The sequence below is a fragment of the Saccoglossus kowalevskii genome, chromosome 1 (assembly GCF_978046115.1).
Source record: "Saccoglossus kowalevskii chromosome 1, keSacKowa6.1, whole genome shotgun sequence".
Taxonomy (NCBI): domain Eukaryota; kingdom Metazoa; phylum Hemichordata; class Enteropneusta; family Harrimaniidae; genus Saccoglossus; species Saccoglossus kowalevskii.
This window is the reverse complement of record NC_140641.1, coordinates 26007502-26033023: the sequence shown is the minus strand read 5'-3', so window position 1 is coordinate 26033023 and position 25522 is coordinate 26007502. Positions and strand designations below refer to the sequence as shown.

At 45.4% G+C, this 25522-nt stretch overlaps 10 non-coding genes and 2 pseudogenes across 10 annotated transcripts; all 12 read right to left on the bottom strand.

Annotated features, from left to right (window-relative positions):
- Nucleotides 1-5145: 5145 nt before the first annotated feature.
- Nucleotides 5146-5310, bottom strand: LOC144362789 (U1 spliceosomal RNA). The gene has a single exon (XR_013422619.1). It is a non-coding gene; the product is annotated as a U1 spliceosomal RNA (small nuclear RNA).
- Nucleotides 5311-5937: 627 nt separating this feature from the next.
- On the bottom strand, nucleotides 5938-6102 carry LOC144362790 (U1 spliceosomal RNA). Its single transcript, XR_013422620.2, has one exon. It is a non-coding gene; the product is annotated as a U1 spliceosomal RNA (small nuclear RNA).
- Nucleotides 6103-6730: 628 nt separating this feature from the next.
- LOC146750638 (U1 spliceosomal RNA) lies at nucleotides 6731-6895 on the bottom strand. The gene has a single exon (XR_014930605.1). It is a non-coding gene; the product is annotated as a U1 spliceosomal RNA (small nuclear RNA).
- A 626-nt stretch (nucleotides 6896-7521) lies between these two features.
- On the bottom strand, nucleotides 7522-7686 carry LOC144362794 (U1 spliceosomal RNA). The gene has a single exon (XR_013422623.1). It is a non-coding gene; the product is annotated as a U1 spliceosomal RNA (small nuclear RNA).
- Nucleotides 7687-8313: 627 nt separating this feature from the next.
- On the bottom strand, nucleotides 8314-8478 carry LOC144362795 (U1 spliceosomal RNA). Its single transcript, XR_013422624.1, has one exon. It is a non-coding gene; the product is annotated as a U1 spliceosomal RNA (small nuclear RNA).
- A 627-nt stretch (nucleotides 8479-9105) lies between these two features.
- On the bottom strand, nucleotides 9106-9270 carry LOC144362791 (U1 spliceosomal RNA). The gene has a single exon (XR_013422621.2). It is a non-coding gene; the product is annotated as a U1 spliceosomal RNA (small nuclear RNA).
- A 627-nt stretch (nucleotides 9271-9897) lies between these two features.
- LOC144362796 (U1 spliceosomal RNA) lies at nucleotides 9898-10062 on the bottom strand. The gene has a single exon (XR_013422625.1). It is a non-coding gene; the product is annotated as a U1 spliceosomal RNA (small nuclear RNA).
- A 627-nt stretch (nucleotides 10063-10689) lies between these two features.
- Nucleotides 10690-10867, bottom strand: LOC144362792 (U1 spliceosomal RNA; annotated as a pseudogene).
- A 6284-nt stretch (nucleotides 10868-17151) lies between these two features.
- On the bottom strand, nucleotides 17152-17316 carry LOC146750637 (U1 spliceosomal RNA). Its single transcript, XR_014930286.1, has one exon. It is a non-coding gene; the product is annotated as a U1 spliceosomal RNA (small nuclear RNA).
- Nucleotides 17317-17947: 631 nt separating this feature from the next.
- LOC146750636 (U1 spliceosomal RNA) lies at nucleotides 17948-18112 on the bottom strand. The gene has a single exon (XR_014930285.1). It is a non-coding gene; the product is annotated as a U1 spliceosomal RNA (small nuclear RNA).
- A 627-nt stretch (nucleotides 18113-18739) lies between these two features.
- LOC146750635 (U1 spliceosomal RNA) lies at nucleotides 18740-18874 on the bottom strand (annotated as a pseudogene).
- A 6321-nt stretch (nucleotides 18875-25195) lies between these two features.
- Nucleotides 25196-25360, bottom strand: LOC146750634 (U1 spliceosomal RNA). Its single transcript, XR_014930624.1, has one exon. It is a non-coding gene; the product is annotated as a U1 spliceosomal RNA (small nuclear RNA).
- Nucleotides 25361-25522: the final 162 nt, after the last annotated feature.

Here is a 25522-nt window from a genome sequence, read left to right as displayed (position 1 = left end):
CCGCTTTATAAATTCTTTCTTCCCAGACCACATGAAGTTGAAAACCAGAGGAGTGAGCGTCTGAATGACAGAGTTGGGAATATTGTAGATGTGTGCAATGTACCAAAGTGGTGCGGTAACGAGGTTGTTTATGACGATGACTTTTCCGACCATTGAGAGACGTCTCTTCTCCCATTGAGTAAGAGTGGTTTTAAACTTCTTGACGCAACTGTCCCAATTGACGGCACTCATATCGATGCTCCCAAACCAGAAGCCATTGATTTTGATTCTGACCCCCGTCCAGTCAATGTTATAAGGCTTGTCTGAACGGTTTCTCCAGCTTCCTAGGAAGAGACCTTTGCATTTCGTCATATTGAGTTCAGAGCCCGAAGCAGTACCAAATCTCTCAAAAAGTTGGAACAGAGCCTTGAACGACTTATTATCAGTAACCAGAGCTGTGGAGTCATCTGCATATTGGAGAAGTTTGCATTCAGTTTTTGATCCAGGTAGTTTCACACCTTTGATTTCGGTTGAACTCTGCACAGCTGCTGCAAGCGGCTCCATGAAAATGATGTACAGCAAAGGTGAGAGTGGGCAGCCCTGACGGACACCCCTAGATAAAGAAAAGGCAGGGGACACATGCCCATTGACGGTGACCGAACTCATGATATCATTGTAGATCGTCTTGATGTAAGAACAGAAGAGTGAGCCGCAATTCAGCTGCATGAGGGTTTTATATAGGAATTTCCACTCAACCCTATCAAAGGCTTTTTTCTGATCCAAAGAAACGATAGCACTGCCAAAGCCTCTGCTATTAGCAAAAGTGGTGAAATCTCTCAGGATGCGCACGTTTTGGTGAATTGACCGCCCAGCAACACCACAGGTTTGGAAAGGCCCGATAACAGATGGAAGAACAGAATATAAACGGGTGGCGAGAGCTTTCGTGACGATTTTGTAGTCAACGTTAAGAAGGGATATAGGTCTTTTATCCCCAGGGCGCACTGCTTCGTGATGATTACCTTCTTGGGGTGAAGGCTTATTCACCAGGGTGATTAGACCCTGACGCTGGGAGGTGGATAGTTGACCTTGTGTCATGGCGATATTAATAACTTGGGTGAAATCTTCTCCTAGATCTTCCCAGAAGAGCATATAAAATTCTTTGGGAAGACCATCCAAGCCCGGGGTCTTATTATCTTTCATGTTCTTCAGAGCATCATGTAACTCTTTCTGTATAATTGGTTTGTCAAGTTGTTGTTTTTGCATGTCAGAGAAAGACCTGGTGAGCTTGCCCAGGAAGAAATCTTGCTCCTTGCAGTCTAAGTTTGGTTGTGATGTATATAATTTACTATAAAATTGGGCAAAGACAGATGGGACTTCATCCGGATCTGACACCACTTTGCCTTCAGCATTGATAACACTGGAGACCAGCTTGCTCTTGCCACGTCTGCGTTCTGTAGTTAAAAAGACGCTTGACCATCTTTCCTGCTCTTGAATAAGTTGTGCTCGCGAGCGGATTTTCGCCCCTTCCAGTTTCCTAAGCTGTAAGTCATGAATTTTCTTTTTGGTAATGTGGTAGGATCCCAGGGTAGACCGAGTACGGTCTCCCGAGTTAAGCTTATGTGTCAGTTCTTTAAAATGATGAAGAAGTTTGTTCAGCTTTGCTCTATTGTCTTGCGATATGCGTTTTGAGTGCGTGGTGATTAGTGATTTGGCCCGAGCCTTGACTGTGTCCCACCAGTCCAAAATAGAGTCAAAGGCAGGTTTAAGGGTCTTCCATTGTTGGATGTGTTTTCTTATGCTACTCCTGACTACAGGGTCTTGGAGGGTTGAGATATTACACTTCCATACACCTCGACCTCTTGCGATGGATGTTGGCATCTTGAGTACACAGGTGATGAATTCATGGTCAGAGAATGGACAAGGAATGATTTTAGATTCAGTGGTCATGTTTTTGGGGGTCAGAAACTTGTCAATTCTAGATGCAGAAGCGTTGTTGGCACTCCTCCAGGTGAATTCCTTCGTTGAGGGATGGGAAATGCGCCAGTGATCAGTGATATTATAGTCAGAGCAGATGGAATTAAGGACATCAGAGCCGGCCCGGACTTCTGGGCTATCAAGTCCACCAAGTTTGTCAAGCAGTGGATCACTGACACAATTGAAATCACCACATAGGATTGTCTCTTTGTTTGGGGGCAAATATTGAGCAAGAGGACCGAAGAAGCTAATGCGAGCCTGAGGATTATTGGGGGCATAGACAGAACACAAACGAAAGGAAGTGGTGCCATGCGTGATGGAGACAGAAACAACTCTGCCTTCAGAATCCGTATGAACTTCATTGTACTTCGCTTGGAAGGCTGGAGAGAAAAGGATGGCCACGCCTCTTGAGTGTTTAGACCCAAGGCTATACAGGATGCGTCCACCCCATTCCATCTCCCATTGCTCCGCATCATCACAAGAGCTCATATACGTTTCCTGGATGCAGATAAGGTCGAATTTGGCGCTATGGCAGTGGTTAAAGAAGGCGAGTCTGGAGGCTTGGTTGCGTAGTCCCTGGATGTTTATAGAGGCGATGGTAGTCATGATATTACTGGTTAAGGGTGAGACACTGCTGTAAACTTTCTATCGTCTGCTGCGATAAGAAGTGTGTATGTGTTGTGTGTACATGTTTTGTCCAAGCCAATGTTGTGCCGGAGGAAAATTTGCAGGCTGACACCGGACAAAATAATTTCACTCCCCTCTCTCCATGTTCCTTCTTACAGTGGGAACGCAGGCTGGCAAAGGATTCAGCAATGAATTCGCAACCAATGCTGGCGAACTGGTTGCAAGTAAACTTAGCATTTTTAGTAACAATTTCATGAAGTTTGGTCACTTCCGGTGGTTTCATTTTTTTTGCACTTTCATCTGTTTGACCATCATCTGAGAAGTGTCTTTTTCTATCTTCTGTTGGAGGTTTCGTGTTTTCTGGACCAGGGTGGGCTGTAGCTGGCTGCGGCAGTGTGACTATGGCAGTCTCATATGATGATTGAGAGCTTTCACCACTACTGTGGGCTGGTGTTGGTTGATCCATTTCATTGGTCATATTCTCCGTGTTGGCTGGGATCTTGGGTGTCTGTTTTTGGGTAACAGATGGTTCGTTTGATTTGGTAACTGGTAACCTAGAAGAGGCCGTGGGAGCATGAACAGGAGACTCAGACGGAGGGTTGGTGGTTGTGTTGGCGGTTGTGTTTTCTCCGGTGGTATTTTCTATGACCATATCTTCAATGGTGGGTAAACAGTCCTGGCATGCGACTTCTACATATGGGGATTCGGATTTTTTGGAGCACTTGGTACATGATTCTATAGTTGCTTCTTTTGGAGGGACCAGATCTGAGCAGTACATGCACTTGATGTCCAAGGCTGCAACGAAGTTTCCACATTTGCAGCTAGAGGACATTGGTGGCGCATTTGCCCATGAGGGACTTTTAGAGACTTGGTTAGCAAAGGAGATTTTGCAATTCCGAGCGATGTGACCGGGTTTGTGGCAGATAGTGCACACAATGGTTTTGTCACAGTCATTTGTCGAATGGCCATGCTCAAGGCATCTGTTGCAAATGGTGGTTTTGCAGTCTTTGGATAAGTGACCTGATTGCTGGCATCTGTTGCATGTTCTCACTTGTCCCATGTATGAAACCCAAACATTACGTCCGGAGATACGTAACGCAGATGGAATGTTAGATCTCAATTTCATTTTATATTGGCGGTTACCATTGAACACTTTTGGAGCGAAGTGGTAGGTACAGAAGCGGGAGGCCAAGACCTCGCCATATTGGCTAAGAGTGTACCGAATTTCGTTGTCGTTGGTCTCAGATGGGATATGGAAAAGGGTGACGATCGTGTACTCAGTAAAATTTTTGCAATCTTCTACGCCATGCATCTTTTCAAATTTCCGTTCATTTTCTCTTCTTTTGCTGAATGAGGTGAATGTTATATCATACTTGTTACCAGGCAGAGGCTGGACACACGTCAAGTCGTCAATATTAATACCTAACTCTTTAATTCTTTTGAACAGGTCAACTGGTTTGACAGGTTCAGTCAACGTGACCGAGATAGAGGAATCTCGCCTCATTCTCGTCAGAGCAGTGATCAACAATCGGGGGAGGATTTGGGAAACGGCGCAAAGGCCAGTCCTCCAGATAGGTGACACCAACCACACAGGATACACAGGACGCCAAGTAGAAAACTAGCGACAAGCAGACAAATAATGGGTAAGACTCACCAAGCAGAGCAGAACGAGACAGGAGCTGGTTTCTTCAGGAGCGCTTCGCAGTGTCTTCTCTTCACGGCAGCTTCCGGACTTTCCCCGGGGGCCAAAGATGGCACACACCCGGGGAGACAACAACAAATACAGTAACCAGAAACAATCAAGCAATTACTCACCAAAGAGAAGCAGCAAGGATAAGGGTTGATCAGCAGTCAAGTCACCAGTAGCAGGAAGCTGGACAATGGTTATACCAACAGCAGAAAGCAGGCCTAGAGATCACGGTTAACCCCTACGCCAGGTAAGTATGCCATTGACTGTCAACAACGGAGTACCCCATGGAATGAAACAAAACAGACACGACGGTGAGTGCCAAGAGCATCTGGAAAAAAATCGTATTCTAACTAGTAGTTGCACACAATAGACTGGTAATGTCATGACTTAAATATTAACCACATGATTTTAATGGTCGCTCATGGACATTTGACTCCACGAAATGCGTTGTATATACTGAAAATTCGCGACAAACTTGGCCACAAAGGATTCTGGGTAGAGAGAGATTATGCACGCACACCAAGCGGCACTAATCCCATGCCAGCGATCATCCTATCAGCGTCCGTAGCCCCCCAAATCATATGGTTGCTGTCAACCAATGGGTTTTCTTTTATGCGAAACGCGGCGTGTGAGGGCGTCAGTACTCGACAAGTACAGGTGACCTGTGGATCTGGCCAACTCTCGATTATTTCATTGCTTAGTACATCGAAAACCTGTCCATTTTTAATAAATAATAATAACTTGATCAATGGTCGACATTTCCCTGAAAATCTAGTTAGGAAACCCACATTGTTCTCACATGAGGCGGATCTGCGCGATTTCTCACTAGAGATGACCAATGTAAGAAATTAGATCTGATTTTTTAGTTTTATTATCAGGGGATAGCGCGAACGCAGTCCCCCACTAACATAAATTATGCGCCCGAGTCGCCCACATTTGGGGCGATCGCAGGTGTCAGCCCAGCCGAAGTGCAATGGGAGGGCCTCTCCCTGAGGGAACCGCCTCCATGATCACGGTTAACCCCTACGCCAGGTAAGTATGCCATTGACTGTCAACAACGGAGTACCCCATGGAATGAAACAAAACAGACACGACGGTGAGTGCCAAGAGCATCTGGAAAAAAAATCGTATTCTAACTAGTAGTTGCACACAATAGACTGGTAATGTCATGACTTAAATATTAACCACATGATTTTAATGGTCGCTCATGGACATTTGACTCCACGAAATGCGTTGTATATACTGAAAATTGGCGACAAACTTGGCCACAAAGGATTCTGGGTAGAGAGAGAGAGAGATTATGCACGCACACCAAGCGGCACTAATCCCATGCCAGCGATCATCCTATCAGCGTCCGTAGCCCCCCAAATCATATGGTTGCTGTCAACCAATGGGTTTTCTTTTATGCGAAACGCGGCGTGTGAGGGCGTCAGTACTCGACAAGTACAGGTGACCTGTGGATCTGGCCAACTCTCGATTATTTCATTGCTTAGTACATCGAAAACCTGTCCATTTTTAATAAATAATAATAACTTGATCAATGGTCGACATTTCCCTGAAAATCTAGTTAGGAAACCCACATTGTTCTCACATGAGGCGGATCTGCGCGATTTCTCACTAGAGATGACCAATGTAAGAAATTAGATCTGATTTTTTAGTTTCATTATCAGGGGATAGCGCGAACGCAGTCCCCCACTAACATAAATTATGCGCCCGAGTCGCCCACATTTGGGGCGATCGCAGGTGTCAGCCCAGCCGAAGTGCAATGGGAGGGCCTCTCCCTGAGGGAACCGCCTCCATGATCACGGTTAACCCCTACGCCAGGTAAGTATGTCATTGACTGTCAACAACGGAGTACCCCATGGAATGAAACAAAACAGACACGACGGTGAGTGCCAAGAGCATCTGGAAAAAAAATCGTATTCTAACTAGTAGTTGCACACAATAGACTGGTAATGTCATGACTTAAATATTAACCACATGATTTTAATGGTCGCTCATGGACATTTGACTCCACGAAATGCGTTGTATATACTGAAAATTCGCGACAAACTTGGCCACAAAGGATTCTGGGTAGAGAGAGAGAGAGATTATGCACGCACACCAAGCGGCACTAATCCCATGCCAGCGATCATCCTATCAGCGTCCGTAGCCCCCCAAATCATATGGTTGCTGTCAACCAATGGGTTTTTCTTTTATGCGAAACGCGGCGTGTGAGGGCGTCAGTACTCGACAAGTACAGGTGACCTGTGGATCTGGCCAACTCTCGATTATTTCATTGCTTAGTACATCGAAAACCTGTCCATTTTTAATAAATAATAATAACTTGATCAATGGTCGACATTTCCCTGAAAATCTAGTTAGGAAACCCACATTGTTCTCACATGAGGCGGATCTGCGCGATTTCTCACTAGAGATGACCAATGTAAGAAATTAGATCTGATTTTTTAGTTTCATTATCAGGGGATAGCGCGAACGCAGTCCCCCACTAACATAAATTATGCGCCCGAGTCGCCCACATTTGGGGCGATCGCAGGTGTCAGCCCAGCCGAAGTGCAATGGGAGGGCCTCTCTCTGAGGGAACCGCCTCCATGATCACGGTTAACCCCTACGCCAGGTAAGTATGCCATTGACTGTCAACAACGGAGTACCCCATGGAATGAAACAAAACAGACACGACGGTGAGTGCCAAGAGCATCTGGAAAAAAATCGTTTTCTAACTAGTAGTTGCACACAATAGACTGGTAATGTCATGACTTAAATATTAACCACATGATTTTAATGGTCGCTCATGGACATTTGACTCCACGAAATGCGTTGTATATACTGAAAATTCGCGACAAACTTGGCCACAAAGGATTCTGGGTAGAGAGAGAGAGAGATTATGCACGCACACCAAGCGGCACTAATCCCATGCCAGCGATCATCCTATCAGCGTCCGTAGCCCCCCAAATCATATGGTTGCTGTCAACCAATGGGTTTTCTTTTATGCGAAACGCGGCGTGTGAGGGCGTCAGTACTCGACAAGTACAGGTGACCTGTGGATCTGGCCAACTCTCGATTATTTCATTGCTTAGTACATCGAAAACCTGTCCATTTTTAATAAATAATAATAACTTGATCAATTGTCGACATTTCCCTGAAAATCTAGTTAGGAAACCCACATTGTTCTCACATGAGGCGGATCTGCGCGATTTCTCACTAGAGATGACCAATGTAAGAAATTAGATCTGATTTTTTAGTTTCATTATCAGGGGATAGCGCGAACGCAGTCCCCCACTAACATAAATTATGCGCCCGAGTCGCCCACATTTGGGGCGATCGCAGGTGTCAGCCCAGCCGAAGTGCAATGGGAGGGCCTCTCCCTGAGGGAACCGCCTCCATGATCACGGTTAACCCCTACGCCAGGTAAGTATGCCATTGACTGTCAACAACGGAGTACCCCATGGAATGAAACAAAACAGACACGACGGTGAGTGCCAAGAGCATCTGGAAAAAAAATCGTATTCTAACTAGTAGTTGCACACAATAGACTGGTAATGTCATGACTTAAATATTAACCACATGATTTTAATGGTCGCTCATGGACATTTGACTCCACGAAATGCGTTGTATATACTGAAAATTCGCGACAAACTTGGCCACAAAGGATTCTGGGTAGAGAGAGAGAGAGATTATGCACGCACATCAAGCGGCACTAATCCCATGCCAGCGATCATCCTATCAGCGTCCGTAGCCCCCCAAATCATATGGTTGCTGTCAACCAATGGGTTTTCTTTTATGCGAAACGCGGCGTGTGAGGGCGTCAGTACTCGACAAGTACAGGTGACCTGTGGATCTGGCCAACTCTCGATTATTTCATTGCTTAGTACATCGAAAACCTGTCCATTTTTAATAAATAATAATAACTTGATCAATGGTCGACATTTCCCTGAAAATCTAGTTAGGAAACCCACATTGTTCTCACATGAGGCGGATCTGCGCGATTTCTCACTAGAGATGACCAATGTAAGAAATTAGATCTGATTTTTTAGTTTCATTATCAGGGGATAGCGCGAACGCAGTCCCCCACTAACATAAATTATGCGCCCGAGTCGCCCACATTTGGGGCGATCGCAGGTGTCAGCCCAGCCGAAGTGCAATGGGAGGGCCTCTCCCTGAGGGAACCGCCTCCATGATCACGGTTAACCCCTACGCCAGGTAAGTATGCCATTGACTGTCAACAACGGAGTACCCCATGGAATGAAACAAAACAGACACGACGGTGAGTGCCAAGAGCATCTGGAAAAAAAATCGTATTCTAACTAGTAGTTGCACACAATAGACTGGTAATGTCATGACTTAAATATTAACCACATGATTTTAATGGTCGCTCACGGACATTTGACTCCACGAAATGCGTTGTATATACTGAAAATTCGCGACAAACTTGGCCACAAAGGATTCTGGGTAGAGAGAGAGAGAGATTATGCACGCACACCAAGCGGCACTAATCCCATGCCAGCGATCATCCTATCAGCGTCCGTAGCCCCCCAAATCATATGGTTGCTGTCAACCAATGGGTTTTCTTTTATGCGAAACGCGGCGTGTGAGGGCGTCAGTACTCGACAAGTACAGGTGACCTGTGGATCTGGCCAACTCTCGATTATTTCATTGCTTAGTACATCGAAAACCTGTCCATTTTTAATAAATAATAATAACTTGATCAATGGTCGACATTTCCCTGAAAATCTAGTTAGGAAACCCACATTGTTCTCACATGAGGCGGATCTGCGCGATTTCTCACTAGAGATGACCAATGTAAGAAATTAGATCTGATTTTTTAGTTTCATTATCAGGGGATAGCGCGAACGCAGTCCCCCACTAACATAAATTATGCGCCCGAGTCGCCCACATTTGGGGCGATCGCAGGTGTCAGCCCAGCCGAAGTGCAATGGGAGGGCCTCTCCCTGAGGGAACCGCCTCCATGATCACGGTTAACCCCTACGCCAGGTAAGTATGCCATTGACTGTCAACAACAGAGTACCCCATGGAATGAAACAAAACAGACACGACGGTGAGTGCCAAGAGCATCTGGAAAAAAAATCGTATTCTAACTAGTAGTTGCACACAATAGACTGGTAATGTCATGACTTAAATATTAACCACATGATTTTAATGGTCGCTCATGGACATTTGACTCCACGAAATGCGTTGTATATACTGAAAATTCGCGACAAACTTGGCCACAAAGGATTCTGGGTAGAGAGAGAGAGAGATTATGCACGCACATCAAGCGGCACTAATCCCATGCCAGCGATCATCCTATCAGCGTCCGTAGCCCCCCAAATCATATGGTTGCTGTCAACCAATGGGTTTTCTTTTATGCGAAACGCGGCGTGTGAGGGCGTCAGTACTCGACAAGTACAGGTGACCTGTGGATCTGGCCAACTCTCGATTATTTCATTGCTTAGTACATCGAAAACCTGTCCATTTTTAATAAATAATAATAACTTGATCAATGGTCGACATTTCCCTGAAAATCTAGTTAGGAAACCCACATTGTTCTCACATGAGGCGGATCTGCGCGATTTCTCACTAGAGATGACCAATGTAAGAAATTAGATCTGATTTTTTAGTTTCATTATCAGGGGATAGCGCGAACGCAGTCCCCCACTAACATAAATTATGCGCCCGAGTCGCCCACATTTGGGGCGATCGCAGGTGTCAGCCCAGCCGAAGTGCAATGGGAGGGCCTCTCCCTGAGGGAACCGCCTCCATGATCACGGTTAACCCCTACGCCAGGTAAGTATGCCATTGACTGTCAACAACGGAGTACCCCATGGAATGAAACAAAACAGACACGACGGTGAGTGCCAAGAGCATCTGGAAAAAAAATCGTATTCTAACTAGTAGTTGCACACAATAGACTGGTAATGTCATGACTTAAATATTAACCACATGATTTTAATGGTCGCTCATGGACATTTGACTCCACGAAATGCGTTGTATATACTGAAAATTCGCGACAAACTTGGCCACAAAGGATTCTGGGTAGAGAGAGAGAGAGATTATGCACGCACACCAAGCGGCACTAATCCCATGCCAGCGATCATCCTATCAGCGTCCGTAGCCCCCCAAATCATATGGTTGCTGTCAACCAATGGGTTTTCTTTTATGCGAAACGCGGCGTGTGAGGGCGTCAGTACTCGACAAGTACAGGTGACCTGTGGATCTGGCCAACTCTCGATTATTTCATTGCTTAGTACATCGAAAACCTGTCCATTTTTAATAAATAATAATAACTTGATCAATGGTCGACATTTCCCTGAAAATCTAGTTAGGAAACCCACATTGTTCTCACATGAGGCGGATCTGCGCGATTTCTCACTAGAGATGACCAATGTAAGAAATTAGATCTGATTTTTTAGTTTCATTATCAGGGGATAGCGCGAACGCAGTCCCCCACTAACATAAATTATGCGCCCGAGTCGCCCACATTTGGGGCGATCGCAGGTGTCAGCCCAGCCGAAGTGCAATGGGAGGGCCTCTCCCTGAGGGAACTGCCTATTTTTGTTTTAGGGTGGCAAAAAAAAACCCTACTCTAAGACAAAGAATACCAACAACAACAAAAACAAAGGAAAATCTACTCTAACCTACAACTGTGCACCCTAGGCAGGCCAGCCACGCTGGGTCTAGGCACACGAGGTTACGATCCTCCCTGCCTGATCTTTTGAAACAGTTGTTAAACCAAAAGCACGACAAATAAATAAATAAAAGGCTAACAGACAACAGGAAAGATGAAACAAAAGACAGAAAAACAGAACCCTAAAGTTTAGATTTCACTTTGGAGTTGGTCTTTTCGATGAGGAATTGCCATTTTTCCGAGACGGTATCGGTGTCCTCATTATTGATGTCGGCTTCGATTCTGGAACTAATATACCTCTTGGTGTTTATGAGGACTTCTGCATATGTGACATGCTGTTTTTCAAAGTTGGCGTAGCATCTGGATTTCCAGATTTCATGTTTAATAACATTAACCATGTACAATATGACGGCCTGAATGTGAGCTTGGAGTGGTGAGGCGAGAATCCCATAGTACACAAGATTTTTGCTGCAGATAATGGTGATTCCGGTGTTATGACGGATATAGTGTTCGAGCCAGGACCAGAGCAAGGATGGTGTGTCACATTCTAAGAACAGGTGGTCGAGAGTCTCTACTTGTGAGCAGTCAACTCTTGGGCAGGAGCGAGAAGTTATGCATCCCCAATGATATAGGGTGCTCTTTGTCTTCAGAGCCTTGTGAACGATTTTCCAGGCCAGCTCCTTCAACAGGTTATCCAGAAGAGGACTGTGGCACGATGCGAAAATTTTACTCCAGTTCATGTGGGGAGCTTTCAAGATGACGTGTGGGGTATGCGATAGTTTCTCAAGGAGAGTGGAATACACAGATTTTGTAGATATGATCGTCCAGTTGGATGTGCAGAGTGTCGCATGGTTTTGTTGACAAGACTTTCTGAGGTGAGCATGCCATTGTGGTGGGTCAGAAAAGTGCGGATACAGGTTAGACCAAGGCAGAGCCAGAATTGCTAGAAGGTTTTTATTCGCCCAGGACAGAGGGAAGAAGCGATCTGGGAGATCCGACACCATAGAACTACAGGAACTTTGAATAAAAATGGCATCAGCCTTCATTTGGATGTTAACCAGGCCCAATCCCCCTTCTTGTAGAGGCAGATAGAAAGTTTCCCGCTTTATAAATTCTTTCTTCCCAGACCACATGAAGTTGAAAACCAGAGGAGTGAGCGTCTGAATGACAGAGTTGGGAATATTGTAGATGTGTGCAATGTACCAAAGTGGTGCGGTAACGAGGTTGTTTATGACGATGACTTTTCCGACCATTGAGAGACGTCTCTTCTCCCATTGAGTAAGAGTGGTTTTAAACTTCTTGACGCAACTGTCCCAATTGACGGCACTCATATCGATGCTCCCAAACCAGAAGCCATTGATTTTGATTCTGACCCCCGTCCAGTCAATGTTATAAGGCTTGTCTGAACGGTTTCTCCAGCTTCCTAGGAAGAGACCTTTGCATTTCGTCATATTGAGTTCAGAGCCCGAAGCAGTACCAAATCTCTCAAAAAGTTGGAACAGAGCCTTGAACGACTTATTATCAGTAACCAGAGCTGTGGAGTCATCTGCATATTGGAGAAGTTTGCATTCAGTTTTTGATCCAGGTAGTTTCACACCTTTGATTTCGGTTGAACTCTGCACAGCTGCTGCAAGCGGCTCCATGAAAATGATGTACAGCAAAGGTGAGAGTGGGCAGCCCTGACGGACACCCCTAGATAAAGAAAAGGCAGGGGACACATGCCCATTGACGGTGACCGAACTCATGATATCATTGTAGATCGTCTTGATGTAAGAACAGAAGAGTGAGCCGCAATTCAGCTGCATGAGGGTTTTATATAGGAATTTCCACTCAACCCTATCAAAGGCTTTTTTCTGATCCAAAGAAACGATAGCACTGCCAAAGCCTCTGCTATTAGCAAAAGTGGTGAAATCTCTCAGGATGCGCACGTTTTGGTGAATTGACCGCCCAGCAACACCACAGGTTTGGAAAGGCCCGATAACAGATGGAAGAACAGAATATAAACGGGTGGCGAGAGCTTTCGTGACGATTTTGTAGTCAACGTTAAGAAGGGATATAGGTCTTTTATCCCCAGGGCGCACTGCTTCGTGATGATTACCTTCTTGGGGTGAAGGCTTATTCACCAGGGTGATTAGACCCTGACGCTGGGAGGTGGATAGTTGACCTTGTGTCATGGCGATATTAATAACTTGGGTGAAATCTTCTCCTAGATCTTCCCAGAAGAGCATATAAAATTCTTTGGGAAGACCATCCAAGCCCGGGGTCTTATTATCTTTCATGTTCTTCAGAGCATCATGTAACTCTTTCTGTATAATTGGTTTGTCAAGTTGTTGTTTTTGCATGTCAGAGAAAGACCTGGTGAGCTTGCCCAGGAAGAAATCTTGCTCCTTGCAGTCTAAGTTTGGTTGTGATGTATATAATTTACTATAAAATTGGGCAAAGACAGATGGGACTTCATCCGGATCTGACACCACTTTGCCTTCAGCATTGATAACACTGGAGACCAGCTTGCTCTTGCCACGTCTGCGTTCTGTAGTTAAAAAGACGCTTGACCATCTTTCCTGCTCTTGAATAAGTTGTGCTCGCGAGCGGATTTTCGCCCCTTCCAGTTTCCTAAGCTGTAAGTCATGAATTTTCTTTTTGGTAATGTGGTAGGATCCCAGGGTAGCCCGAGTACGGTCTCCCGAGTTAAGCTTATGTGTCAGTTCTTTAAAATGATGAAGAAGTTTGTTCAGCTTTGCTCTATTGTCTTGCGATATGCGTTTTGAGTGCGTGGTGATTAGTGATTTGGCCCGAGCCTTGACTGTGTCCCACCAGTCCAAAATAGAGTCAAAGGCAGGTTTAAGGGTCTTCCATTGTTGGATGTGTTTTCTTATGCTACTCCTGACTACAGGGTCTTGGAGGGTTGAGATATTACACTTCCATACACCTCGACCTCTTGCGATGGATGTTGGCATCTTGAGTACACAGGTGATGAATTCATGGTCAGAGAATGGACAAGGAATGATTTTAGATTCAGTGGTCATGTTTTTGGGGGTCAGAAACTTGTCAATTCTAGATGCAGAAGCGTTGTTGGCACTCCTCCAGGTGAATTCCTTCGTTGAGGGATGGGAAATGCGCCAGTGATCAGTGATATTATAGTCAGAGCAGATGGAATTAAGGACATCAGAGCCGGCCCGGACTTCTGGGCTATCAAGTCCACCAAGTTTGTCAAGCAGTGGATCACTGACACAATTGAAATCACCACATAGGATTGTCTCTTTGTTTGGGGGCAAATATTGAGCAAGAGGACCGAAGAAGCTAATGCGAGCCTGAGGATTATTGGGGGCATAGACAGAACACAAACGAAAGGAAGTGGTGCCATGCGTGATGGAGACAGAAACAACTCTGCCTTCAGAATCCGTATGAACTTCATTGTACTTCGCTTGGAAGGCTGGAGAGAAAAGGATGGCCACGCCTCTTGAGTGTTTAGACCCAAGGCTATACAGGATGCGTCCACCCCATTCCATCTCCCATTGCTCCGCATCATCACAAGAGCTCATATACGTTTCCTGGATGCAGATAAGGTCGAATTTGGCGCTATGGCAGTGGTTAAAGAAGGCGAGTCTGGAGGCTTGGTTGCGTAGTCCCTGGATGTTTATAGAGGCGATGGTAGTCATGATATTACTGGTTAAGGGTGAGACACTGCTGTAAACTTTCTATCGTCTGCTGCGATAAGAAGTGTGTATGTGTTGTGTGTACATGTTTTGTCCAAGCCAATGTTGTGCCGGAGGAAAATTTGCAGGCTGACACCGGACAAAATAATTTCACTCCCCTCTCTCCATGTTCCTTCTTACAGTGGGAACGCAGGCTGGCAAAGGATTCAGCAATGAATTCGCAACCAATGCTGGCGAACTGGTTGCAAGTAAACTTAGCATTTTTAGTAACAATTTCATGAAGTTTGGTCACTTCCGGTGGTTTCATTTTTTTTGCACTTTCATCTGTTTGACCATCATCTGAGAAGTGTCTTTTTCTATCTTCTGTTGGAGGTTTCGTGTTTTCTGGACCAGGGTGGGCTGTAGCTGGCTGCGGCAGTGTGACTATGGCAGTCTCATATGATGATTGAGAGCTTTCACCACTACTGTGGGCTGGTGTTGGTTGATCCATTTCATTGGTCATATTCTCCGTGTTGGCTGGGATCTTGGGTGTCTGTTTTTGGGTAACAGATGGTTCGTTTGATTTGGTAACTGGTAACCTAGAAGAGGCCGTGGGAGCATGAACAGGAGACTCAGACGGAGGGTTGGTGGTTGTGTTGGCGGTTGTGTTTTCTCCGGTGGTATTTTCTATGACCATATCTTCAATGGTGGGTAAACAGTCCTGGCATGCGACTTCTACATATGGGGATTCGGATTTTTTGGAGCACTTGGTACATGATTCTATAGTTGCTTCTTTTGGAGGGACCAGATCTGAGCAGTACATGCACTTGATGTCCAAGGCTGCAACGAAGTTTCCACATTTGCAGCTAGAGGACATTGGTGGCGCATTTGCCCATGAGGGACTTTTAGAGACTTGGTTAGCAAAGGAGATTTTGCAATTCCGAGCGATGTGACCGGGTTTGTGGCAGATAGTGCACACAATGGTTTTGTCACAGTCATTTGTCGAATGGCCATGCTCAAGGCATCTGTTGCAAATGGTGGTTTTGCAGTCTTTGGATAAGTGACCTGATTGCTGGCATCTGTTGCATGTTCTCACTTGTCCCATGTATGAAACCCAAACATTACGTCCGGAGATACGTAACGCAGATGGAATGTTAGATCTCAATTTCATTTTATATTGGCGGTTACCATTGAACACTTTTGGAGCGAAGTGGTAGGTACAGAAGCGGGAGGCCAAGACCTCGCCATATTGGCTAAGAGTGTACCGAATTTCGTTGTCGTTGGTCTCAGATGGGATATGGAAAAGGGTGACGATCGTGTACTCAGTAAAATTTTTGCAATCTTCTACGCCATGCATCTTTTCAAATTTCCGTTCATTTTCTCTTCTTTTGCTGAATGAAGTGAATGTTATATCATACTTGTTACCAGGCAGAGGCTGGACACACGTCAAGTCGTCAATATTAATACCTAACTCTTTAATTCTTTTGAACAGGTCAACTGGTTTGACAGGTTCAGTCAACGTGACCGAGATAGAGGAATCTCGCCTCATTCTCGTCAGAGCAGTGATCAACAATCGGGGGAGGATTTGGGAAACGGCGCAAAGGCCAGTCCTCCAGATAGGTGACACCAACCACACAGGATACACAGGACGCCAAGTAGAAAACTAGCGACAAGCAGACAAAAAATGGGTAAGACTCACCAAGCAGAGCAGAACGAGACAGGAGCTGGTTTCTTCAGGAGCGCTTCGCAGTGTCTTCTCTTCACGGCAGCTTCCGGACTTTCCCCGGGGGCCAAAGATGGCACACACCCGGGGAGACAACAACAAATACAGTAACCAGAAACAATCAAGCAATTACTCACCAAAGAGAAGCAGCAAGGATAAGGGTTGATCAGCAGTCAAGTCACCAGTAGCAGGAAGCTGGACAATGGTTATACCAACAGCAGAAAGCAGGCCTAGAGATCACGGTTAACCCCTACGCCAGGTAAGTATGCCATTGACTGTCAACAACGGAGTACCCCATGGAATGAAACAAAACAGGCACGACGGTGAGTGCCAAGAGCATCTGGAAAAAAAATCGTATTCTAACTAGTAGTTGCACACAATAGACTGGTAATGTCATGACTTAAATATTAACCACATGATTTTAATGGTCGCTCATGGACATTTGACTCCACGAAATGCGTTGTATATACTGAAAATTCGCGACAAACTTGGCCACAAAGGATTCTGGGTAGAGAGAGAGAGAGAGAGATTATGCACGCACACCAAGCGGCACTAATCCCATGCCAGCGATCATCCTATCAGCGTCCGTAGCCCCCCAAATCATATGGTTGCTGTCAACCAATGGGTTTTCTTTTATGCGAAACGCGGCGTGTGAGGGCGTCAGTACTCGACAAGTACAGGTGACCTGTGGATCTGGCCAACTCTCGATTATTTCATTGCTTAGTACATCGAAAACCTGTCCATTTTTAATAAATAATAATAACTTGATCAATGGTCGACATTTCCCTGAAAATCTAGTTAGGAAACCCACATTGTTCTCACATGAGGCGGATCTGCGCGATTTCTCACTAGAGATGACCAATGTAAGAAATTAGATCTGATTTTTTAGTTTCATTGTCAGGGGATAGCGCGAACGCAGTCCCCCACTAACATAAATTATGCGCCCGAGTCGCCCACATTTGGGGCGATCGCAGGTGTCAGCCCAGCCGAAGTGCAATGGGAGGGCCTCTCCCTGAGGGAACCGCCTCCATGATCACGGTTAACCCCTACGCCAGGTAAGTATGCCATTGACTGTCAACAACGGAGTACCCCATGGAATGAAACAAAACAGACACGACGGTGAGTGCCAAGAGCATCTGGAAAAAAAATCGTATTCTAACTAGTAGTTGCACACAATAGACTGGTAATGTCATGACTTAAATATTAACCACATGATTTTAATGGTCGCTCATGGACATTTGACTCCACGAAATGCGTTGTATATACTGAAAATTCGCGACAAACTTGGCCACAAAGGATTCTGGGTAGAGAGAGAGAGAGAGAGATTATGCACGCACACCAAGCGGCACTAATCCCATGCCAGCGATCATCCTATCAGCGTCCGTAGCCCCCCAAATCATATGGTTGCTGTCAACCAATGGGTTTTCTTTTATGCGAAACGCGGCGTGTGAGGGCGTCAGTACTCGACAAGTACAGGTGACCTGTGGATCTGGCCAACTCTCGATTATTTCATTGCTTAGTACATCGAAAACCTGTCCATTTTTAATAAATAATAATAACTTGATCAATGGTCGACATTTCCCTGAAAATCTAGTTAGGAAACCCACATTGTTCTCACATGAGGCGGATCTGCGCGATTTCTCACTAGAGATGACCAATGTAAGAAATTAGATCTGATTTTTTAGTTTCATTATCAGGGGATAGCGCGAACGCAGTCCCCCACTAACATAAATTATGCGCCCGAGTCGCCCACATTTGGGGCGATCGCAGGTGTCAGCCCAGCCGAAGTGCAATGGGAGGGCCTCTCCCTGAGGGAACCGCCTCCATGATCACGGTTAACCCCTACGCCAGGTAAGTATGCCATTGACTGTCAACAACGGAGTACCCCATGGAATGAAACAAAACAGACACGACGGTGAGTGCCAAGAGCATCTGGAAAAAAAATCGTATTCTAACTAGTAGTTGCACACAATAGACTGGTAATGTCATGACTTAAATATTAACCACATGATTTTAATGGTCGCTCATGGACATTTGACTCCACGAAATGCGTTGTATATACTGAAAATTCGCGACAAACTTGGCCACAAAGGATTCTGGGTAGAGAGAGAGAGAGATTATGCACGCACACCAAGCGGCACTAATCCCATGCCAGCGATCATCCTATCAGCGTCCGTAGCCCCCCAAATCATATGGTTGCTGTCAACCAATGGGTTTTCTTTTATGCGAAACGCGGCGTGTGAGGGCGTCAGTACTCGACAAGTACAGGTGACCTGTGGATCTGGCCAACTCTCGATTATTTCATTGCTTAGTACATCGAAAACCTGTCCATTTTTAATAAATAATAATAACTTGATCAATGGTCGACATTTCCCTGAAAATCTAGTTAGGAAACCCACATTGTTCTCACATGAGGCGGATCTGCGCGATTTCTCACTAGAGATGACCAATGTAAGAAATTAGATCTGATTTTTTAGTTTCATTATCAGGGGATAGCGCGAACGCAGTCCCCCACTAACATAAATTATGCGCCCGAGTCGCCCACATTTGGGGCGATCGCAGGTGTCAGCCCAGCCGAAGTGCAATGGGAGGGCCTCTCCCTGAGGGAACCGCCTATTTTTGTTTTAGGGTGGCAAAAAAAAACCCTACTCTAAGACAAAGAATACCAACAACAACAAAAACAAAGGAAAATATACTCTAACCTACAACTGTGCACCCTAGGCAGGCCAGCCACGCTGGGTCTAGGCACACGAGGTTACGATCCTCCCTGCCTGATCTTTTGAAACAGTTGTTAAACCAAAAGCACGACAAATAAATAAATAAAAGGCTAACAGACAACAGGAAAGATGAAACAAAAGACAGAAAAACAGAACCCTAAAGTTTAGATTTCACTTTGGAGTTGGTCTTTTCGATGAGGAATTGCCATTTTTCCGAGACGGTATCGGTGTCCTCATTATTGATGTCGGCTTCGATTCTGGAACTAATATACCTCTTGGTGTTTATGAGGACTTCTGCATATGTGACATGCTGTTTTTCAAAGTTGGCGTAGCATCTGGATTTCCAGATTTCATGTTTAATAACATTAACCATGTACAATATGACGGCCTGAATGTGAGCTTGGAGTGGTGAGGCGAGAATCCCATAGTACACAAGATTTTTGCTGCAGATAATGGTGATTCCGGTGTTATGACGGATATAGTGTTCGAGCCAGGACCAGAGCAAGGATGGTGTGTCACATTCTAAGAACAGGTGGTCGAGAGTCTCTACTTGTGAGCAGTCAACTCTTGGGCAGGAGCGAGAAGTTATGCATCCCCAATGATATAGGGTGCTCTTTGTCTTCAGAGCCTTGTGAACGATTTTCCAGGCCAGCTCCTTCAACAGGTTATCCAGAAGAGGACTGTGGCACGATGCGAAAATTTTACTCCAGTTCATGTGGGGAGCTTTCAAGATGACGTGTGGGGTATGCGATAGTTTCTCAAGGAGAGTGGAATACACAGATTTTGTAGATATGATCGTCCAGTTGGATGTGCAGAGTGTCGCATGGTTTTGTTGACAAGACTTTCTGAGGTGAGCATGCCATTGTGGTGGGTCAGAAAAGTGCGGATACAGGTTAGACCAAGGCAGAGCCAGAATTGCTAGAAGGTTTTTATTCGCCCAGGACAGAGGGAAGAAGCGATCTGGGAGATCCGACACCATAGAACTACAGGAACTTTGAATAAAAATGGCATCAGCCTTCATTTGGATGTTAACCAGGCCCAATCCCCCTTCTTGTAGAGGCAGATAGAAAGTTTCCCGCTTTATAAATTCTTTCTTCCCAGACCACATGAAGTTGAAAACCAGAGGAGTGAGCGTCTGAATGACAGAGTTGGGAATATTGTAGATGTGTGCAATGTACCAAAGTGGTGCGGTAACGAGGTTGTTTATGACGATGACTTTTCCGACCATTGAGAGACGTCTCTTCTCCCATTGAGTAAGAGTGGTTTTAAACTTCTTGACGCAACTGTCCCAATTGACGGCACTCATATCGATGCTCCCAAACCAGAAGCCATTGATTTTGATTCTGACCCCCGTCCAGTCAATGTTATAAGGCTTGTCTGAACGGTTTCTCCAGCTTCCTAGGAAGAGACCTTTGCATTTCGTCATATTGAGTTCAGAGCCCGAAGCAGTACCAAATCTCTCAAAAAGTTGGAACAGAGCCTTGAACGACTTATTATCAGTAACCAGAGCTGTGGAGTCATCTGCATATTGGAGAAGTTTGCATTCAGTTTTTGATCCAGGTAGTTTCACACCTTTGATTTCGGTTGAACTCTGCACAGCTGCTGCAAGCGGCTCCATGAAAATGATGTACAGCAAAGGTGAGAGTGGGCAGCCCTGACGGACACCCCTAGATAAAGAAAAGGCAGGGGACACATGCCCATTGACGGTGACCGAACTCATGATATCATTGTAGATCGTCTTGATGTAAGAACAGAAGAGTGAGCCGCAATTCAGCTGCATGAGGGTTTTATATAGGAATTTCCACTCAACCCTATCAAAGGCTTTTTTCTGATCCAAAGAAACGATAGCACTGCCAAAGCCTCTGCTATTAGCAAAAGTGGTGAAATCTCTCAGGATGCGCACGTTTTGGTGAATTGACCGCCCAGCAACACCACAGGTTTGGAAAGGCCCGATAACAGATGGAAGAACAGAATATAAACGGGTGGCGAGAGCTTTCGTGACGATTTTGTAGTCAACGTTAAGAAGGGATATAGGTCTTTTATCCCCAGGGCGCACTGCTTCGTGATGATTACCTTCTTGGGGTGAAGGCTTATTCACCAGGGTGATTAGACCCTGACGCTGGGAGGTGGATAGTTGACCTTGTGTCATGGCGATATTAATAACTTGGGTGAAATCTTCTCCTAGATCTTCCCAGAAGAGCATATAAAATTCTTTGGGAAGACCATCCAAGCCCGGGGTCTTATTATCTTTCATGTTCTTCAGAGCATCATGTAACTCTTTCTGTATAATTGGTTTGTCAAGTTGTTGTTTTTGCATGTCAGAGAAAGACCTGGTGAGCTTGCCCAGGAAGAAATCTTGCTCCTTGCAGTCTAAGTTTGGTTGTGATGTATATAATTTACTATAAAATTGGGCAAAGACAGATGGGACTTCATCCGGATCTGACACCACTTTGCCTTCAGCATTGATAACACTGGAGACCAGCTTGCTCTTGCCACGTCTGCGTTCTGTAGTTAAAAAGACGCTTGACCATCTTTCCTGCTCTTGAATAAGTTGTGCTCGCGAGCGGATTTTCGCCCCTTCCAGTTTCCTAAGCTGTAAGTCATGAATTTTCTTTTTGGTAATGTGGTAGGATCCCAGGGTAGCCCGAGTACGGTCTCCCGAGTTAAGCTTATGTGTCAGTTCTTTAAAATGATGAAGAAGTTTGTTCAGCTTTGCTCTATTGTCTTGCGATATGCGTTTTGAGTGCGTGGTGATTAGTGATTTGGCCCGAGCCTTGACTGTGTCCCACCAGTCCAAAATAGAGTCAAAGGCAGGTTTAAGGGTCTTCCATTGTTGGATGTGTTTTCTTATGCTACTCCTGACTACAGGGTCTTGGAGGGTTGAGATATTACACTTCCATACACCTCGACCTCTTGCGATGGATGTTGGCATCTTGAGTACACAGGTGATGAATTCATGGTCAGAGAATGGACAAGGAATGATTTTAGATTCAGTGGTCATGTTTTTGGGGGTCAGAAACTTGTCAATTCTAGATGCAGAAGCGTTGTTGGCACTCCTCCAGGTGAATTCCTTCGTTGAGGGATGGGAAATGCGCCAGTGATCAGTGATATTATAGTCAGAGCAGATGGAATTAAGGACATCAGAGCCGGCCCGGACTTCTGGGCTATCAAGTCCACCAAGTTTGTCAAGCAGTGGATCACTGACACAATTGAAATCACCACATAGGATTGTCTCTTTGTTTGGGGGCAAATATTGAGCAAGAGAACCGAAGAAGCTAATGCGAGCCTGAGGATTATTGGGGGCATAGACAGAACACAAACGAAAGGAAGTGGTGCCATGCGTGATGGAGACAGAAACAACTCTGCCTTCAGAATCCGTATGAACTTCATTGTACTTCGCTTGGAAGGCTGGAGAGAAAAGGATGGCCACGCCTCTTGAGTGTTTAGACCCAAGGCTATACAGGATGCGTCCACCCCATTCCATCTCCCATTGCTCCGCATCATCACAAGAGCTCATATACGTTTCCTGGATGCAGATAAGGTCGAATTTGGCGCTATGGCAGTGGTTAAAGAAGGCGAGTCTGGAGGCTTGGTTGCGTAGTCCCTGGATGTTTATAGAGGCGATGGTAGTCATGATATTACTGGTTAAGGGTGAGACACTGCTGTAAACTTTCTATCGTCTGCTGCGATAAGAAGTGTGTATGTGTTGTGTGTACATGTTTTGTCCAAGCCAATGTTGTGCCGGAGGAAAATTTGCAGGCTGACACCGGACAAAATAATTTCACTCCCCTCTCTCCATGTTCCTTCTTACAGTGGGAACGCAGGCTGGCAAAGGATTCAGCAATGAATTCGCAACCAATGCTGGCGAACTGGTTGCAAGTAAACTTAGCATTTTTAGTAACAATTTCATGAAGTTTGGTCACTTCCGGTGGTTTCATTTTTTTTGCACTTTCATCTGTTTGACCATCATCTGAGAAGTGTCTTTTTCTATCTTCTGTTGGAGGTTTCGTGTTTTCTGGACCAGGGTGGGCTGTAGCTGGCTGCGGCAGTGTGGCTATGGCAGTCTCATATGATGATTGAGAGCTTTCACCACTACTGTGGGCTGGTGTTGGTTGATCCATTTCATTGGTCATATTCTCCGTGTTGGCTGGGATCTTGGGTGTCTGTTTTTGGGTAACAGATGGTTCGTTTGATTTGGTAACTGGTAACCTAGAAGAGGCCGTGGGAGCATGAACAGGAGACTCAGACGGAGGGTTGGTGGTTGTGTTGGCGGTTGTGTTTTCTCCGGTGGTATTTTCTATGACCATATCTTCAATGGTGGGTAAACAGTCCTGGCATGCGACTTCTACATATGGGGATTCGGATTTTTTGGAGCACTTGGTACATGATTCTATAGTTGCTTCTTTTGGAGGGACCAGATCTGAGCAGTACATGCACTTGATGTCCAAGGCTGCAACGAAGTTTCCACATTTGCAGCTAGAGGACATTGGTGGCGCATTTGCCCATGAGGGACTTTTAGAGACTTGGTTAGCAAAGGAGATTTTGCAATTCCGAGCGATGTGACCGGGTTTGTGGCAGATAGTGCACACAATGGTTTTGTCACAGTCATTTGTCGAATGGCCATGCTCAAGGCATCTGTTGCAAATGGTGGTTTTGCAGTCTTTGGATAAGTGACCTGATTGCTGGCATCTGTTGCATGTTCTCACTTGTCCCATGTATGAAACCCAAACATTACGTCCGGAGATACGTAACGCAGATGGAATGTTAGATCTCAATTTCATTTTATATTGGCGGTTACCATTGAACACTTTTGGAGCGAAGTGGTAGGTACAGAAGCGGGAGGCCAAGACCTCGCCATATTGGCTAAGAGTGTACCGAATTTCGTTGTCGTTGGTCTCAGATGGGATATGGAAAAGGGTGACGATCGTGTACTCAGTAAAATTTTTGCAATCTTCTACGCCATGCATCTTTTCAAATTTCCGTTCATTTTCTCTTCTTTTGCTGAATGAAGTGAATGTTATATCATACTTGTTACCAGGCAGAGGCTGGACACACGTCAAGTCGTCAATATTAATACCTAACTCTTTAATTCTTTTGAACAGGTCAACTGGTTTGACAGGTTCAGTCAACGTGACCGAGATAGAGGAATCTCGCCTCATTCTCGTCAGAGCAGTGATCAACAATCGGGGGAGGATTTGGGAAACGGCGCAAAGGCCAGTCCTCCAGATAGGTGACACCAACCACACAGGATACACAGGACGCCAAGTAGAAAACTAGCGACAAGCAGACAAAAAATGGGTAAGACTCACCAAGCAGAGCAGAACGAGACAGGAGCTGGTTTCTTCAGGAGCGCTTCGCAGTGTCTTCTCTTCACGGCAGCTTCCGGACTTTCCCCGGGGGCCAAAGATGGCACACACCCGGGGAGACAACAACAAATACAGTAACCAGAAACAATCAAGCAATTACTCACCAAAGAGAAGCAGCAAGGATAAGGGTTGATCAGCAGTCAAGTCACCAGTAGCAGGAAGCTGGACAATGGTTATACCAACAGCAGAAAGCAGGCCTAGAGATCACGGTTAACCCCTACGCCAGGTAAGTATGCCATTGACTGTCAACAACGGAGTACCCCATGGAATGAAACAAAACAGACACGACGGTGAGTGCCAAGAGCATCTGGAAAAAATCGTATTCTAACTAGTAGTTGCACACAATAGACTGGTAATGTCATGACTTAAATATTAACCACATGATTTTAATGGTCGCTCATGGACATTTGACTCCACGAAATGCGTTGTATATACTGAAAATTCGCGACAAACTTGGCCACAAAGGATTCTGGGTAGAGAGAGAGAGAGATTATGCACGCACACCAAGCGGCACTAATCCCATGCCAGCGATCATCCTATCAGCGTCCGTAGCCCCCCAAATCATATGGTTGCTGTCAACCAATGGGTTTTCTTTTATGCGAAACGCGGCGTGTGAGGGCGTCAGTACTCGACAAGTACAGGTGACCTGTGGATCTGGCCAACTCTCGATTATTTCATTGCTTAGTACATCGAAAACCTGTCCATTTTTAATAAATAATAATAACTTGATCAATGGTCGACATTTCCCTGAAAATCTAGTTAGGAAACCCACATTGTTCTCACATGAGGCGGATCTGCGCGATTTCTCACTAGAGATGACCAATGTAAGAAATTAGATCTGATTTTTTAGTTTCATTATCAGGGGATAGCGCGAACGCAGTCCCACACTAACATAAATTATGCACCCGAGTCGCCCACATTTGGGGCGATCGCAGGTGTCAGCCCAGCCGAAGTGCAATGGGAGGGCCTCTCCCTGAGGGAACCGCCTCCATGATCACGGTTAACCCCTACGCCAGGTAAGTATGCCATTGACTGTCAACAACGGAGTACCCCATGGAATGAAACAAAACAGACACGACGGTGAGTGCCAAGAGCATCTGGAAAAAATCGTATTCTAACTAGTAGTTGCGCACAATAGACTGGTAATGTCATGACTTAAATATTAACCACATGATTTTAATGGTCG